Here is a 19,069-nt window from a genome sequence, read left to right on the forward strand (position 1 = left end):
CTACTGCTGTTGTTGCAAGTAATTAGTCTCTGTCCTACAATTTTTTTGGCAGCATCGATGAAATTGTGCCAGACTAAATTCTTAGTTTGCTAGTAGGATACAATCTTAAACTCCTCATACCTCTTGACAGTGACAAGGATGGAATGCTGACAGATTCATAGTGTTCTGGAAGAGGAAGGATCAGAGACTTCTAAGCTGATGAAAGGGTTTTGTGGAACATCTTTAGGAACTGGGTAGTAAACATGCTGACCACATTGAATGTTTGACTGCATAATAAGAATTCCTCACTTTAGGCTAGGCACAGTGGCTCACGCCTGTAATCTCAGCACTTTAGAAGGCCAAGGAGGATGGATCACCTGAGGTCAGGAGTTTGAGACAAGCCTGGCCAATGTGGCGAAACCCTATCTCTACTAAAAATATAAAAATTAGCTGCGCATGGTGGCATGTGCCTGTAATCCCACTTACTCAAGAGGCTGAGGCAAGAGAGTCACTTGAACCAGGGAGGTGGAGGTTGCAGTGAGCCATGGCACTCCAGCCTGAGTGACAGAGCAAGACTGTCTCAAAAAAATAAAATTAAAAATAAATCCCTCACTTTAATGCACATTAATGAGGAGAAATTTCTGAAGTGGTTCAGGCTAGGACAGCTCCCAAAGGGTTTTTGTCCACTCTCCACTGGCTGGGAGAACTTCCTCACCAACCTACCGGTCAGCCTCAGTTTCTAAGATTCACTCTAAAAGGAGTGGGTGAGCAGAAATTTCCACTCCTTTTCAGGCAATAGCTATAGAGACATGTACCTGCACTGGTTGTGAAAGGAGAGAAATTTGCAATCACTGTGGACAGAAAGATTTATCTGATTCTAGTCTATTGTAGATGCTCCTCTTCTCTGCTCCCATAGTTTACATTTATCATTGTAATTAGCATATTACAAATTACATAAATGTGTATGTGTATATATATGTGTGTGTGTGTGTATCTGATACATGTGTGTCTATGTGTGTTTATCTGTCCCATTAGAGTACCTCGGAAGACAAGCAGGATATCTTACTGTTTTTCAGTCTCCAGGATCAATATATATTTGTTTAATGAATGAAAAATAAAGATTAAATTAGATGAAAAATTGATGCACAGGTAGATGAATAAACTGAGAAGATGTGTCGTCTCATGAAGAGCAGTGTCAGACTCAACCACTTTGGGATGTTCAGGTAGCCTCTGTATCAGAAACAGAGCTCTTTATTTTGTGCTCCCCTCTTTGGGCCACTCCTCTTTGGTCCCATGAACTATCCAAACAAATCAGAGCCGTCAATCTGGCTATCACTCTCATGTAGATGTATATAGTAAGGACCTGTCCTGTGATGAGACCCACTGGAATCAAGATGCTGATTGAGCCTGCAATGCCACCATTGCTCCATTGCTACCTGGATCCATCATCATACTGAACATGGCGGCACATCCTCCATCATAGACTAAGCACAAAGTAAACGACTACTTCCCAGGCAGAGGCTACCTGTGTGTCCTAAGGTGGTTGAGCTCAGCATTTCTCTTAGCCAGATCAGAGCCCTTATTCATGGTTCATATATTTGTTCATCTATCTATGCATCTCTTTGTGATGGTTAATACTGAGTGTCAACTTGATTGGATTGAAGGATGCAAAGAATTGATCCTGAATGTGTCTGTGAGGTTGTTGCCAAAAAAGATTAACATTTGAGTCAGTGGGCTGGGAAAGGCATCCTTAATCTGGGTGGGCACCATCTAATCAGCTGCCAGTGCAGCCAGAACATAAAGTAGGCAGAAAAACGTGAAAAGATTAGACTAGCCTAGCCTCTCAGCCTACATCCTTCTCCCATGCTGGATGCTTCCTGCCCTTGAACATTAGACTCCAAGTTCGTTAGTTTTGGGACTTGGACTGGCTTTCCTTGCTCCTCGGCCTGCAGATGGCCTATTGTGGGACTTTGTGATCATCTTAGTTAACACTTAATAAACTCATATATATATGTGTATATATATGGTTCTAGAGGGACAGAATATTAAGGATGAAGTCCTTTCATTGGTTTGGGGTTTTCCGGAGTTGGATGCTTAACATTATTAGACCCAAAAATGCCAAGGACTCTACTTCCAGTAGTATGGAGAACACTGATAGTCCTTGGCATGAACTGTTTAGAGAGTTATGCGAAATGAATGCATTTGACATTCCTGATTCACCATTCGTAAGAGGCAAGGAGTTTAGTGACTCTATACATAATACCTTTGACTATGTGTGGAGAATCAAGGAATATAACGAAGCTGGTTGGTTGTTCCTGAGTTCAGTGGACAAAGTGATGAAAGGAAATGATGAAATCAGGAATTCTAATCCCAGCTTCAGAAGCAGATACTAAGCCTCAAATCTGCTAAGATTGCCCTGAGTGAAAGTCTTATCTCCTGTAGAGAAAGACATGAAATTGTGGGAAAACAGACACAAGCCCTTAAAGTGAGGGCACTGATTGGAAAAGAATGGGACCCTGAAACTTGGAATGGCAATGTTTGGGAGGCCTCTCATGAAGCTGGGGACACTGAATTTGGAAACTCTGACAAACTTTTTTTGCCAAAAGAAATAGCTTCCCCACTCCCAGTAGTGGCAACATCCCCTCCCCGACCCATGCTGCCATCAGTCTTTCCACCTTTGTCTGAGGAGATAAACCCTTCGCTGCCTGAGGAAAAGTGATGGCCTCCCCTGAGGCAGTTGCCAGGCAAGATAATGTTGATTCTCCTCAGGAGCCACCTGCAACAGCCCTGTTTGCTTCTAGACTTATAAGTAGACTAACATCCCAGTGGGCCCTACAGGTGAGGCTCAGAGTGTGACCTATGAGGAGGTATACTATACTCAAAAAGAACTACTTGAATTTTCTAATTTATATAAACAAATCTGAAGAACAGACATGGGAATGGATATTAAGGGTGTGGGATAATGGTAGAAAGAACATAGAGTTGGATCAGGCTGAATTTATTGATCTGGGCCCACTAAGTAGGGATTCTGCATTTAGTGTTGCAGCTTGAGTGAAAAAAAGGTTGTAATCGTTTATTTGCTTGGTTAGCTGAAATATGGATTAAAAGACCTACTGTGAGCAAGCTGGAAATGCCTGATCTCCTTTGGTGTACTGTAGAGGAAGGGATCCAAAGGCTTAGGGAGATTGGGATGGTGGAGTGGATTAGTCACTGTAGATCTACTCATCCCAGCTGGGAGGGTCCAGAAGATATATTCTTGACCAATGCCTTGCAAAATAGATTTGTGAGGGCAGCACCTGCATCTTTGAAGGGCCCTGTAATTGCTCTTCTCTGTATGTCAGATCTAACAGTGGGAACCGCAATCACTGAACTACAAAATTTAAATACGGTGGGAATAATGGGATCCCGAGGTGGCAGGGGCCAAGGGTAGCACTCAACCTTCAAAGGCAAGGTGGGCATAGCTACCATTATAGACAGCAGAGGCAAAATGGCAATCAGAATAGTCTGACTCATGTAGAGCTCTGGCACTGGCTAACTAATCATAGTATTTCTATAAGTGAAATTGATAGGAAGCCTACTGCATTCTTAATTTATACAAACAGAAAACTTCTAGGTCAAATGGACAAAAGGTTAATTTGAATTGTAAAAACAGGGATTCATGGCCCCTCAGTTTCCAAATTTGAATCAGTTTACAGACCCAGAACCCCTTGAATGAAGGGGAGGTCGGGTCCCCTTGAGGAAGGATGCCACTACACTACCAACAATTTATGTTGTTAATTTTTCTCTCTCCATCCCCAAGGAGACCTCCAGCCTTTTACCAGGGTATCTGTGCACTGGGGAAAAGGAAATGTTCAGACATTTCAGGGATTACTGGACACTGGCTCTGAGCTGACGTTGATTTCAGGGGACCTAAAAGGTCATTGTGGTCCTCCAGTTAAAGTAGGGGCTTATAGAGGTCAAGTAATTAATGGAGTTTTAGCTTGGGTCTGACTTACAGTGGGTCTGGACTCATCCTGTGGTCATTTCCCCAGTGCCAGAAGGCATAATTGGCATAGACATACTTGCAAACTGGCTCCCTGACTGGTAGGATGAGGGCCATTATGGTGGGAATGCCAAATGTAAACCATTAGAACTCCCTCTACCTAGAAAAACAGTAAATCAAAAACAATATTGCATCCCTGGAGGGACTGTGGAGATTAGTGCCAACACCAAGGACTTGAAAGATGCATGGGTGGTAATTCCCACTACATCCCCATTCAACTCTCCTATTTGGCATGTGCAGAAGACAGATGGATTTTGGAGAATGACAGTGGATTATCGTACGCTTAACCAAATGGTGACTCTAATTGCAGCTGCTGTACCAGATGTGGTTTCATTGCTTGAGCAAATTAAAACATCTCCTGGTACCTGTTACGTAGCCATTGACTTGGCAAATGACCTTTTCTCCATTCCTGTTCATAAGGTCCACCAGAAACAATTTGCCTTCAGCTGGTAAGGTCAACAATATACCTTTAATGTCCTCCCTCAGGGGTATATCAACTCTCCAGCTCTGTGTCATAATCTTATTTGGAAAGAACTTGATAGCTTTTTGCTTCCACAAGATACCACACTGGCCCATTACATTGATGACATTATGCTGATTGGATCCAGTGAGCAAGAAGTAGCAAACACACTGGACTTATTGGTGAGACACTTGCATGCCAGAGGATGGGAAATAAATCCAACTAAAATTCAGAGAACTTCTACCTCAGTAAAATTTCTAGGGGTCTAGTGGTGTGGGGCCTGTCAAGGTATTCCTTCTAAAGTAAAAAATAAGTTGCTGCATTTGGCCCCTCCTACAACCAAGGAGGAGGCACAATGCCTAGTGGGTGTACTTGGATTTTGGAAGCAACACATTCCTCATTCGGGTGTGTTACTCCAGCCCATTTATTGAGTGACCCAAAAGGCTTTGAGTGTGTTCCAGAATAGGAGAAGGCTCTGCAACAAGTCCAGGCTGCTGTGCAAGCTGCTCTGTCATTTGCGCCATATGACCCAGCAGATCCAATGGTGCTTGAGATGTCAGGGGCAGATAGGGATGCTGTTTAGAGCCTTCGGCAGGCCCCTGTAGCCCCTGTAGGTAAATCACAGCAGAGTCTCCTAGGATTTTGGAGTAAGGCTCTGCCATCTTCTGCAGATAAGTACTGTCCTTTTGAGAGACATTTCTTGGCCCATTATTGGTATTTGGTGGAAACTGAACGTTTGACTACAGGTCATCAAGTTGCCATGCAACCTGAACTGCCTATCATGAACTAAGTGCTTTCTGACTCATCTAGCCATAAAGTGGGTCGTGCACAGCAGCATTCCATCAGCAAATGGAAGTGGTATACATGTGATTGGGCTTGAGGATATCCTGAAGGCACAAGTAAGTTACGTGAGGAAGTGACTCAAATGCCCATGGTGTCCACTCCTGCCACTCCACCTTCTCTCCCGCAGCCTGCACCAATGGCTTCATGGGGAGTTCCCTATGATCAGTTGACAGAGGAAGAAAAGACTAGGACCTGGTTCACAGATGGTTCTGCACAATATGCAGGCACCACCCAAAGTGGTGCAGCACTACAACCCCTTTCTAGGACATCACTGAAGGTCAAAAGTGAAGGGAAATCTTCCCAGTGGGCAGAAGTTCCAGCAGTACACCTGGTTCCACACTTTGCATGGAAGGAGAAATGGCCAGATGTGTGATTATATGCTGATTCAGGGACTGTAGCCAATGGTTTGGCTACATGGTCAGGGACTTGGAAGAAGCATGATTGGAAAATTGGTGACAAAGAAATCTGGGGAAGGGGTATGTGGATGGATCTCTGAGTGGTCAAAAACTGTGAAGATATGTGTATCCCATGTGATTGCTCACCAACGAGTGACCTCAGCAAAGGAGGATTTTAATAATCAAGTGGATAGGATGACCTGTTCTGTGGACATCACTCAGCCTCTTTTCACAGCCACCTATCATTGGCCAATGGGCCCATGAACAAAGTGGCCATAGTGGTAGGGATGGAGGTTATGCATGGGCTCAGCAACATGCACTTCCACTCACCAAGGCTGATCTGCCTGGCTATGGCCACTGCTGAGTGTCCAATTTGCCAGCAATAGAGATCAATATGGCACTATTCCTCAGTATGATCGGCCAGCTACCTGGTATCAGGTTGATACTGGACCTTTTCCATCATGGAAAGGGCAGAGGTTTGTCCTCACTGGAATAGACAGTTACTCCGGATATGGGTTAGCCTATCCTGCATGTAATTCTTCTACCAAGACTACCGTCTGTGGACTCATGGAATGCCTTATCCACTGTCATGGTATTCCACATAGCATTGCCTCTGACCAAGCCACTCACTTAACAGCTAAAGAAGTGTGGCAGTGGGCTCATGCTCATGCTCGCTGGTCTTACCATGTTCCCCATAATCCTGAAACAGCTGGATTAACAGAATGGTGGAATATCCTTTCGAAGTCACAATTACAACACCAACTAGGTGACAGTACTTTGCAGGGCTTGGCCAAAGTTCTCCAGAAGACTGTGTATGCTCTAAATCAGCATCCAATATATGCTACTCTTTCTCCCATAGTCAGGATTCACAGGTCCAGGAATCAAGGGGTGGAAGTGGAAGTGGCACCACTCAACATCACTCCTAGTGATCCACTAGCAAAATTTTTGCCCCTGTTCCTGCAACATTATGTTCTGCTGGTCTAGACATCTTAGTTCCAGAGTGACAAGTGCTGCTACCAGGAGACACGATTCCATTAACCTGGAAGTTAAAATTGTCACCTGGACACTTTGAGCTCCTCCTACCTTTAAGTCAACAGGCTAAGAAGGGAGTTACAGTGTTGGCTGGGGTGACTGACCCAGACTGTCAAGATGAAATTAGTGTACTACTCCACAACGGAGGTAAGGAAGTGTATGCACGGAATACAGATCTATTAGGGCATCTCTTAGTATTACCATGCCCTGTCATTAAAGTCAATGGGAAATGACAACAGCCCAATCCAGGAAGGATTACAAATGGCCCAGACCCTTCAGGAATGAAGGTTTGGGTCACACCATCAGGAAAAAAAAAAAAAAAAAAAACACAACCTGCTGAGGTGCTTGCTGAAGGCAAAGGGAATACAGAATGGTTAGTAGAAGGTAGTCATCAATACCAGCTGCAAGAATGAGGATTGTAATTGTCATGAGTATTTCTTCCTTCTTTTGTTAAAAACATGTGTGTCCATATATACACTTGTACTAAGAAAATATCTTCATTTTATTTCCTTTTTCCTTTATTATGTGACATAAAATTTATTGACTTCATATCAGCATTGAAGTATTGTTAATTTTATGTAATAGTATTTGGGTTGGGGATTGGTGCATTTCTAGTTGTAGGAAGAATAGTTGTATTATGTTAGATAAAATTGTGGCCTTATTATTGTCTTTATTTGAATATTATGTATGATCTCAGGAGACGTGTGTGGGTTCAAGTTGACAACGGGTGGACTTGTGATGGTTAACGCTGAGTGTCAACTTAATTGGATTGAAGAATGCAAAGTATTGATCCTGGGTGTATCTGTAAGGTTGTTGCCAAAGGAGATGAACATTTGTGTCAGTGGGCTGGGAAAGGCAGACCCATCCTTAATCTGGGTAGGCACCATCTAATAACTGCCAGCACAGCTAGAATATAAAGCAGACAGAAAAACGTGAAAAGACCAGACTGGCCTAGTTTTCCAGCCTACATCCTTCTCCCATGCTGGATACTTCCTACCCCCGAACATCAGATCTTCAGTTTTGGGACTCTGGCTGGCTTTCCTGTAGATGAACTATTGTGGGACCTTGTGATTGTGTGAGTTAAGACTTAATCAACTCATATCTATATCTATATCTATAGGTATACACACACACACACATATATACACATATATACATATATAAAAACACATACACACACACACACACACAATTAGTTCTGTCCCGGTAGAGAACTGTAACTGATATACTATTTATCTAATCTTGTATTTTTTTCATTTATTAAGCAACTATTTTTTGATCTCTGGAGACAAAATGGCAGTAATATGGACTGCCTGTTCTCTAAGGAACTCTAATTGACCAGAGAAATAGAAAAATATGTAATTTATATTACATATATAGATCATGATAATAGAAAGTATGGGAGGAGCATCTATATTAGACTGTGGAATCATGAAGGTTTCCTGAAAGATATAACGTTGAAATAATACTGAAGACAAAGGAGATTATCTAGGCAAGTAGGAGTGTTCGATCTAATAGAAAATAGTGTGGGCTTGAAAGGCAGCATGCTCTGAAGGAAAAGGCATGAATTTTAGAGTAAGAAGGAAATGGATTAAAATCCTTTCACTTCCACCTACTATCTACGTGGAAAGGAAGCAATATTTAAATTCTATGACTATCATCATTGAAAATATGGAGATAGTGCCACCCATTGCATAGGGTCTTCTTCCACCTTACTAACCATCCTATAGCTGAGTTGGATGCCTTGGATTGTAGGGGATAGAAAAATAGCTTTCCTCTACCCTCCTACATTCTTTGGCTGAGCTACAAATTAAATTGACATAAGGCAGCTTAACTGGAGAGCAACTATTCTAATAACATGTGTACCCATGTATGCATGCGAGTCTCACAAAAATATGAAACTCAAAAAAGGGACAGAATTCCCTTATTCCCGAGATTGAAGCTTATTTAGCATTCTGAGCTACAGAAAGAAATAAGGGCTTGGGGTTTCTGGGGCTGGTGAAGCCAAATTATAGAAAGGTGAGGGGAAGAAATGTATATTGAATAAAGGTTGCCTTGCTATGCAGATCAAAGTCTCTCATCTGATAAAAGTTGTCATAGAGTAACTCTCTTTCTGACACAAATACCTTTACTAATGAAAATCTCCTATATAAATGTAAATTTCCTTCATAAAAGCGGAGTTTTTTCAGAGCTACTTCAGTGTCTGCAGTTTCACAAAATAACAAGCTTTAAAAAAGTCAATATGCCAAAGAGGAATATTTGGGGCTGGCACTCTGGTCTCCTACAGTCATTTTTGGGTGGCATACCCTGGGCCCCAGTGGGATTTATAACCTTCCTACCTCGTACCAGATGTTGTCGCATATATACATACATACAAAGCACTCAGTCTCAATATCATGACTGATTCTCTATGTCTTTATGTTTCCACCATTACTCCATCCCCTGGTAACTTGCTGTCAATTATGCTTTCATAGAAATAGTAAATTTCTTCTATGCTTTTATTCTTCCTTCATTTAAAAAAAGACCCTGATCACTTCAAAACTTTAATCTATCTCTGACTTTCTCCTCCCCAGAGTCAATTCTGTTGAAAGACATAATAGAAGTAGTAATAACAACAATACAACCAAATCATTTAATGAAGAGTTACAATAAACTAGGCCTCTCTTCAAGGATGTTGATATATATTTTATGTGCATTATCTTATATTAAAAAGCAACTCATGAAATAGGCTTATGATCTTTATTTTCTGGGTGAGAGAACAAAACCTATTTCTTCCTGAATGAAAAGCCTACATAACTAACTAATAAACTAAACTCCGGAGCCACTTTCTTACTGCCCACTCATCCTTTCAAATTGTGGTTCCCAGACCAGCAGCATCAGCACCACCCACAATGTCTTAGCAAGATCAGCTCTTCAGCCTACTGAATCAAACCAGTAGGGGTGGAGCCCTAAAGTCTGTGTTTTGATGAGCTCTCCAGGTGATGCTGACACACGCTAGTTTGAAAACCTCTGATCTAGTTAACAAATGTTAAATTATTGCAAGTTAGCAAGGTATAAGACACATTTAGGAAGAGATAGATGATTCTTGGCACAATGGAAAATTAATGCCTGTCTAATGAGTGCAGTCTCTAGTCACTTCCAAGCATTTGTTGCCAGATGTTTAAAACTTTCAAGAGAACTTAGAAGTCTGAACTTTTATGTGAAATATCTTGACTTCTAAATGTTGACAACATAAACAAGAGGTTATGGGAGGCCATTGTTTTGGACTGAGTTCCTTCACTAGGCCCCAAAAGACTAGACCAAATCAGAATGGAGTCATTCATGCTAGGTGACACATACTCAAACTAGCCTTTAACATGGGATAGTTTTCTAAAGAACAGGAGATTCGCAGCAACCCATTAGAAGAGGCTCCATGGCCCCATCTAAGTAAACTGGCCTGATAAGAAGGTCTCATCTGTTTTAACTCTACAAGGAAAGTACTTTGAAATGACCAATCTGCTTTTTATTCCTTATTTCTGCTTCTTTCAGCTCCTTTCTGCCTATAAGGTCAATAGGCTCTGCTCAGCTCATCAGAACACCTTTCTACTTCATAGATGTAAGGCTGCCTGATTTCAACAAATTTAATTTAATGACCAAACTGGTTTTCAGGAAATTTTGTTCTTTGACAGCAACTATATATTTTTAAAATACCATCTGAACTAACATGCAGCAGACCAAACAAAATATAAACCTGGGCTGCAGTTTGCATAAAGGCAGCCAGTTTGCAACCTCTGTATTAATCCCCAAAGGCTACCTTCTCTTCCCTAAATACTGAACTCTTAAAACTCACCAAGAACCTTCTAGTCCTCACTATCTTTCTAGTTCTGTCCAAATGAAAAGCCTACGCAACTAACTACTACACTAAACTCCTGAATCACATCTTAACTGCCCACTCATCCTTTCAAATTGTGATCCCCAGACCAGCAGCATCAGTGCCACCCAGAAATTTGTTAGAACCTTTCTCTTTCTATAGTCTTCATTATCTTCTAGTTTTTCTGACGTTTCACATCATTGACCTCTTCCTCCTTCTTGAAAGTTTTACCTATATTCAGAAACATCTCTCTCTCCTGTTTGCCAACCAATCTCTTGAAATCTCCTTCTCTGTCATTTCCTCTTTCTCCTTTTAACTCCTGAATCATCTGTTACTCCGAAATTCCTTTTCTTTATCAGTTCTCTCAATATTCGCTACTCAATGATTCTTAATATAGTCTTTAGGAAGACATTCTTCCCAATTTCTGGTCCTACATTTTCAATTGCATGTTTGTATTTCCTCTAAAAAATCACATTGGTACCTCAAATCTGTTCTATCTAAATATAATCATCTTTTTTTTCAGAACCCAATTTGGCTACCTGGCTCTTGGTAATTCCACTACCCAATTTCTTAAGGATGATTTATGACTCCCTCCTCCACAAAGCCTGTGCTGATCCTCTCACTTTTTACAACTGGATGGGCTCTCTCAATCTATAATGCCTTTAGGAAATATTCTTCTCCTTTACACCCTTAATAATGATTAGTCCACCTGATCTCTTTAGGAACAACCGAGAATATAAAAAAGGAAGAATAAACTTGTCATTGCTTACATATTTATCTTTTCCATTCAAGTAGATTTAAAGCCTTCAACACAATAAGTTTATTACCATTTTGACATCCTTCATAGTGCCTTAACAAAGTGAATGCACATATTTATTAAGTTGTTCAATTACACAGTGTTTATACAAGTATATTCTAGTTTACACAATATGTATGGACAAATATTTGCCAACTTTACTTTAAATGTATTCATCTTTTATATACATATCAGAAAAATTTTCTATATAAAAGAATCTTACAATAAACTTAGAAAAATCTAGAACACTTTTGTAGAGTAAATAAGTACTCAGTGATTTAACTGTTTGGTAGATTACTTTTTTATGTATTTATACTATTTTTCTTGAACCCAGTATTCTTTTCTTTGGAAATGAATGTCAGTACTAATGAGAATCATGTACAAAATCTGTGTCCTTACAGGAACCAAAAGCCATATAAACTCTAAAAATTTAAGTCAAAAAAGTTAAACAGAGTTCTATGATGCCAGGTCACTGGGAAGCACTGCCCCTTCCCATCCTCTAAGAATGTGAAGAGTACAGATCAGCCTGCGTCAGACCCCAGTTGTGCTCTGGAGTAATCCAATTATATTAATATTTCCTGGGTTTCATATTTATAGAATGCCTAGCTTACTTAACTCTATACTATTCTCTTCATACAAAAGATATGTTACAAACTACAGAGGTATGAGGTGAGGAGGAGTCTTTTGGTGGGGTTCAGAACATGCTACCCCAAAATAGGGCCATGTAACATTGCAGAAAACAGCAGAATCAGAAAGGTCACTCTCACTTTCCCCTCACCCTGCAGCAAATGATAAAACCTTCATTCCAGAGGAACCCTCCCTATACCCAGAGGGAAAGAACACCCTTGTGCTCAAAGACACAGAGAAGACAAGAAGAACCTGAACAGACTTTAAGTCCACCTGGTTTATTACCATTAGATCATGTCTCTTTTGCCAATCATACTTCTGCATGGCTATCCACTCTTCATCAAACTCAGCATAAAAATACACAGGTTTCCCTGTTTCTTTGGGTCTTCACTTCTGTGTCATGTAAAACTTATGTTAAATTAATGCATATGCATTTCTCTTGTTAATCTGTCTTTTATTATAAGGGTCTTAGCCATGAACCTAGCAATGGATAAGGAAAAGATATTACTTTTTTCCCCTACACTTTTATTTTACAGAAAACAGCATGCTACCACTTTATAGACTACTTCAGCATTACAAACAATGGATAAGTTTAAACTGAGTAGTTCTCTGCTGAAATAATAATAAACTTCAATATCTTAACCTAAGGGCCTCAGGATTCCTTGAAAAACTGGGCACAGACAAATAAAACTAGGCACAACCTAGGAGTTCAAGAGAAGAGAGTATCAGTTATCAAGAAAAGTGTCCAACTTATTTGTTGATTCAATATACATGTATTAAACTCTATTACATGCAAAGCATTAAAGATGTTTTGGGGAAAACACAAAGAAGACAGTGTCCAAAAACAATTCAGTGTAAGAAAGGAAATAAATATATTTAACAGTCACTATAAAACCATGTAGAAAGCTTTGATTATCAAAAATGAAGTACAGACAATATGCTCTGAAACTTCAACAAAGGTTCAGTTCAATAAACATTTATTAAATGCTCACTATGCCAGTCCTTTAAGGAATGTAGAGTGAAGTGAAACAAGTATATAAACAGACCATTTCAATTCAATTTTGAAGTATTAGAACAGAATGATGTAGTTGGACAACTACATTTATCTAGTATTGTGAACCATAAGGCAAAAAGTTGTTAGAAATAAAATAGAAAAGGTAAGCAGAAGCCAGTTTAGGAGAATCTTAGACATTATGCCAAAGAATTTAGATTATCCCAAAAAATAGGGAATCAAAAAAGGGTTGAGGTGAGAAATGATGGGGAAGAGTAGAGGGGTCAAATGGGAAAACATTTTAAAAGTAAAGATCTCACAGACTTATTATTTTACATTTTTTCTTGATTTTTAAATGTATTCAAAATAACAAAGCTTATAAAAATTTTGCAGAAATAGGACAAAAAATATCATGTACCCCTCACACACATTTCCAGTTTTATAGTTGTTTATGGTAGCTGGTCTTATGTAGTATCAGGTACTTCATTACATCAATGTCTTTGTCATTGCAAACCTTTAAAAAGTCTGGCTGACTACTATGCAGGTATGCAAATAATAAAAAAGGTTTCTATCAACTAACATAGAATTTTTTTTCAGGATACACTGTTAAAGTAAAACAAGCAAAGTGCTAAAGAACATGGTCATCCCCTCAGCACCCATGGGGAATTGGTTCCGGAAACCTTCAAAGATACCAAAATTTGTATGCTCAAGTTCCTCATATAAAGTGAAGAAGTATTTGCATATAACCTACACATATCATCCCAGATACTTTTAAACATCTCTAGATTACTTATAATATCAAATACAATGGGAACACTATAAAAATAGTTATTGTATTGTATTTTATTTGTATTATTTTTATTGTCATACTTTTATTTTTATTGTCTTTTAATATTTTTGATTTGAAGTTGATTGTATATGTGGATGCAGAACCTGTGGCTAAGAGAAGTTCAACTGTGTCTATAATATGCTATCTTTCATGTAAGTGTAGGTGCAAAGGAAATTTTCCCCTCCCTTTCTGAAGGTTCCAGTTTGCTGAAATAAACTGATAACATGAAAAACAGTATGTAAATATATTCACATTCAAGTGTGCACAAAGTATGTATAAGCCATACAAAATTGAGACACAAAAAAGGGTGAGATGGCTAATGCTTAAATAGCACCCTCTTCATAGAGGAGAAGGAGATGAGGGAATGTAGGCAATTTTGAGGGGTAGTAAATGATTTTTAGGGGAGTTGATTGGGCCCAAGAACAGATCATCATTTGTGAATTGCTCTGTTTAGAAACTGAATGGGACCTTAAGAACAGACAATAGTTTGTGACAATCTGTCTGGGTATATAATATTCCTCAGTCTTTCTTCCTGAAATATGAGTTTACTCTTCTCTAAATAATAACATTTCAGGGAAGGTATCCAAAGCAATTATGTTCCTTCTGGAGTAGCTTCAGATAAAGAAACCAGAGAGCTTGACCCTGTGCTTGGGAAAAGACACAGAAGGTCAAAAAGTCATTGATTCTGAGACCTTTTAATTTCCTTTAATTCAAAGTACTAAGCATGTCAAAGAGCTATATTTTGGGTATCATTTTCTGAGCCCCAACGTAAGAAAGAAGGGAAAATAAAAACACATATGTGTATCTCATTTGTCTTATGGGGGGAAAAGTTTGCCCAAGCCACCTAGGGTTCCTTGCTAAGCCTAAAAATAGGAGAAAAGCATATAAGTTTAATTCAATAAAAGTTTATACATTACATGGGAGCGAGCCATCATAAGGAAATGAAGACCCAAAGACCCAAGGAAAACTGTGTATTTCAAAATAAATCTGACAAAAGCAGTGGATTGTTGTGAAGAAACATGATTGGACAAAAGGGGGTATGATCTAATGATAATAGACTGGAGGGACAGGGGAGAGGAGAGAGAACTTCAATAAGGCCCGTCTGTTCAGATTTTTCCTGTGTCTCTGTATGACATTTCTTCCCCCCTATATACAGCAGGATACTTGCCACATAAGAACCTTTAGGGTAAAAGAGAGGTCAGAGAGTGACCTTTCTGGGTTTCATGCTTGCTTTGGGGAAGAGGAGTTCCAGTTTCTATGACTCACCCAAGGAAAGAGGAATTCTGCTTTCTATGACTCAGATTGGGGAGGAAAAATAGTGGGGAAAGGTGAATAGAAGAAGGTCAAAGAAACTCTGAGCCCCTTCCAATCTTCTTCAGTTCAAAGTACTCAGCATGACAAGGTACCATAATTTGAGGTATCATATACTGAGCCCAACACTACAAAAGTCAAGTTAGGAAGGATAAATAATGTCCCAGGTGGCAACTATCTGAGGCTGGTATTGCACAGGTGGTAAAAAGAATTTACCAAGGCAGCTGTATGTAAAGAAAAGCAGGTTTATTTGACAAAGTAGGAAAATGCATTTCAAGAAAACAACAGGTAGGTCAGCAGGAGAGGAGCTGACTGACAGGAGAGAGAGATTTGCTGGGGATTTTATAGGATGATGTTTGTGCTGTATGCTGGAGAGGGCTTTCTCTTTTTGCTTTCCCTTGGTCCCACCAGCCTAACTCCCTTTCCCTAATTAGGACTCCACAAATAAGGCATAACAAATAATAAAAAAATAAAAATAAAATAAAGGGAGAAGGGAAAGCTCTTCCTTACAGGAAAATGTCAACAAATGTGTGTAGAAGAAATGAGGCAATCAGAAAACTACCAACTGGAAGACACCATAGTAATAATTGTTTGGGAAAGAAGGTGATACACAAAATATTTACATAAATTCAAAATATCTCAAGGGGTGCCAGTGCCGGATAAGTTGGCCAATTAGAAGCAGCTGCAGTCTGCGACTGCCGCAAAGAGGAATGAAAACAGGAAGCGAATTCTGCACCTTCAACTGAGGTATCCAGGTTATTGCATTAGGACTGACTAGGTGGACAGCTGGACCCAGGCAGTGTGAGGAAAAGCAGAGTAGAACAATGGCCCATGTGGGAGCAGCACAGAGCCAGGGGAACCCCCACCCCCAGCCAAGGGAGGTGGTGAGTGATTATGCATCCCCATTTGGGAAACCATGGTTTCCCCATGGATCTTTGCAAACTGTAGATCAGGAGATCCCCTCATGAGCCATTGCCACTAGGGCCTTGGATCCGAAGCAGAGAGCTGTGTGGAGTCTCCACATAATGGCCACTGGGGCATGCACGGAGACCCAGGAGTTTTGTATACTCTGGCTCTGGGAATTCCAGTGAAGTGGGAGATCCATCCATGCATTCCGCTCAGAAGCGCGCTCAATCCAGGGAGTTAAGTGGCTTCATTCTGTGGGCCCCACTGCCACAGCACCTCACAAGTTAAGACACACTGGCTTGGAATTCCAGCCAGCCAGTGGCAGCAGGCTGGAGACTGCCTGAAACAGACCAAGTTCCTGGGGGGAAGGGCAGTCACCATCTCTGCAGTTAGAGTGGGCCATTCTACCCTGCCGGCTCCAGGGATTCCAGGCTGTCCGGACTGGAAGGAGTTCCCCACAATACAGCATAGCTGCCATGCCAGATCATGGTCAGACTGCTTCTTTAAGTGATCCCACCTCCTCACTGGGTGGGGCCTCCCTGTGGAAATTACAGCAACTTCAGCCAAGTTTTTCAGACAGAACTCTGATCTTTCCCTAGGATGAAGCCCCAGGGGAAAGTGGCCGCTGTCCCTGTGGTTCAGCTGGCTTAGATGTTCCAACCTGCTGGCACTGGAGAGTCTGGGCATTCTGGACGAGGAGGTTCCCCCTAGTGCAGCACACCTGCTTTGCTAAGGGGCAGCCATACTGCTTGTTTAAGTGGATTCCTGAATCCCTTCCTCTGGACTAGGTGAGAGTCTTACACCAATTGCATAAGAAGTGAAATAATAACAAACAGCCTTTCATAACACAGCACATCAAATTAGAACTCAAGATTAAGAAACTTATTTAAAACCACACGACTACATGGAAATTGAACAACCTGCTCCTGAATGACACTTTGGTAAATAAAGACATTAAGGTAGAAATCAAGAAGTTCTTTGAAACTAATGAGAACAAAAGACAAAGTATCAGAATTTCTAGGAAAAAACTAAAGCAGTGTTAAGAGGGAAATTGATAGCACTAAATGCCCACATTAAAAAGCTAGAAAGATCTCAAATTAACAACCTAACATTACAACTAGAAGAACTACAGAACCAAGAGCAAACGAACCCCAAAGTTAGCAGAAGACAAGAAATAACCAAAATCAGAGCAGAACTGAAGGAGATAGAGACATGAAAAACCCTTCAAAAAAATCAACAAATCCAGGAGCTGATTTTTTGAAACAATTAATAAAATAGATAGACACTAGCTATATTAATAAAGAAGAAAAGAGAGAAGAGTAAAATAGACACACTCAGAAATAAGGGGGATATCACCACTGACCCCACAGAAATACAAGCAACCAAGAAAAAACTATAATAAACACCTCTATGCACATAAATTAGAAAATCTAGAAGAAATTGATAAATTCCTGGACATGCACATTCTCCCAAGACAGAACCAGGAAAAAATTGAAGCCCTGAATAGACCAATAACAAGTTCTGAAATTGAGGAAGCAATAAATAGCCTAGCAACCAAAAAAAGCCCAGGACCAGATAAATTTACAGCTTAATTCTATCAGAGGTACAAAGAAAACCTGGTACCATTTCTACTGAAACTATTCCAAACAATTGAAAGGAAGGACTCCTCGCTAACTAATTTTATGAGGCTAGCGTCATCCTAATACCAAAATCTGACAGAGATACAACAAAAAGAAAACTTCAGGCCAATATTCCTGATGAACATCGATGCAAAAATCCTCAATAAAATACTGGCAAACTGAATCCAGCAACACATCAAAAAGCTTATCTACCATGACCCGACCAAGTTGGCTTCATTCCCAGGACACAAGGTTGGTTCAACATATGCAAATCAATAATTGTAATTCATCACATAAACAGAACTAAAGAAAAAAACCACATGATTATCTCAATAGATGCCAAAAAAGCCTTCAATAATATTCAACATCCCTTTATGTTAAAAACTCTCTATAAACTAGATATTGAAGGAACATACCTCAACATAAGAGCCATACATGACAAACCCACAGCCAATATCACACTGAATGGGCAAAAGCTGGAAGTAGTCCCCTTGAAAACTGGCACAAGACAAGGATGCTCTCTCTCACCACTCCTACTCAATATAGTATTAGAAGTTCTGGCCAGGGCAAGCAGGCAACAGAAGGAAATAAAGAATATTCAAATAGGAAGAGAGAAAGTCAAATTCTCTTTCTTTGAAGATGACATAATTCTATTTCTAGAAAACCCTGTCATCTCCACCCAAAAGCTTCTTAAGCTGATAAGCAACTTCAGCGAAGTCCCAGCATACAAAATCAATGTGCAAAAATCACTAGCATTCCTTTACACTAACAACAGGTAAGCAGAGAGCCAAATCATGAATGAACTCCCATTCACAATTGTCACAAAGGGAATAAAATACCTAGGAATATAGCTAACAAATGAAATGAAGAACTTCTTCAAGGAGAACTGCAAATCACTGCTCAAGGAAATCAGAGAGGACACAAACAAACATTTTTTTTGTTTGTTTCAGAGAGGACATGAAGAAACATTCCACGCTCATGGACAGGAAGAACTGATGTTGTGAAAATGGTCATACTGCCCAAAGTAACTTATAGATTCAATGCTATTCCCAATAAACTACTATTGACATTCTTCACAGAATTAGAAGTAACTATTTTAAAATTCATATGGAACCAAAAAAGAGCCTGGATAACCAACACAATCCTAAGTAAAAAGAACAAAGTTGGAGACATCACTAAATGACCTCGAACTATACTACAGTATACCAAAATAGCATGTTTTGGGTTACAGTATACCAAAACAGTATGTTTTGGGCTACAGTAACCAAAACAGCATGGTACCCATACAAAAAAAGACATACAGAGCAATGGAACGGAATAGGAACTCGGAATAAGACAGCACATCTGTAACCATCTGATCTTCGACAAATCTGATAAAAATAAGCAATG

General features: G+C 40.0%; 1 protein-coding gene across 6 annotated transcripts in view; it reads right to left on the bottom strand.

Moving 5' to 3' along the window:
* The window catches only part of DLG2 (discs large MAGUK scaffold protein 2), a 2,222,296-nt gene that overhangs the window by 1,697,923 nt on the left and 505,304 nt on the right, over nt 1-19,069 (bottom strand). The gene's annotated exons all lie outside the window — the stretch shown is intronic.

Source organism: Chlorocebus sabaeus, chromosome 1 (genome assembly GCF_047675955.1).
Source record: "Chlorocebus sabaeus isolate Y175 chromosome 1, mChlSab1.0.hap1, whole genome shotgun sequence".
Classification (NCBI taxonomy): Eukaryota; Metazoa; Chordata; class Mammalia; order Primates; family Cercopithecidae; genus Chlorocebus; species Chlorocebus sabaeus.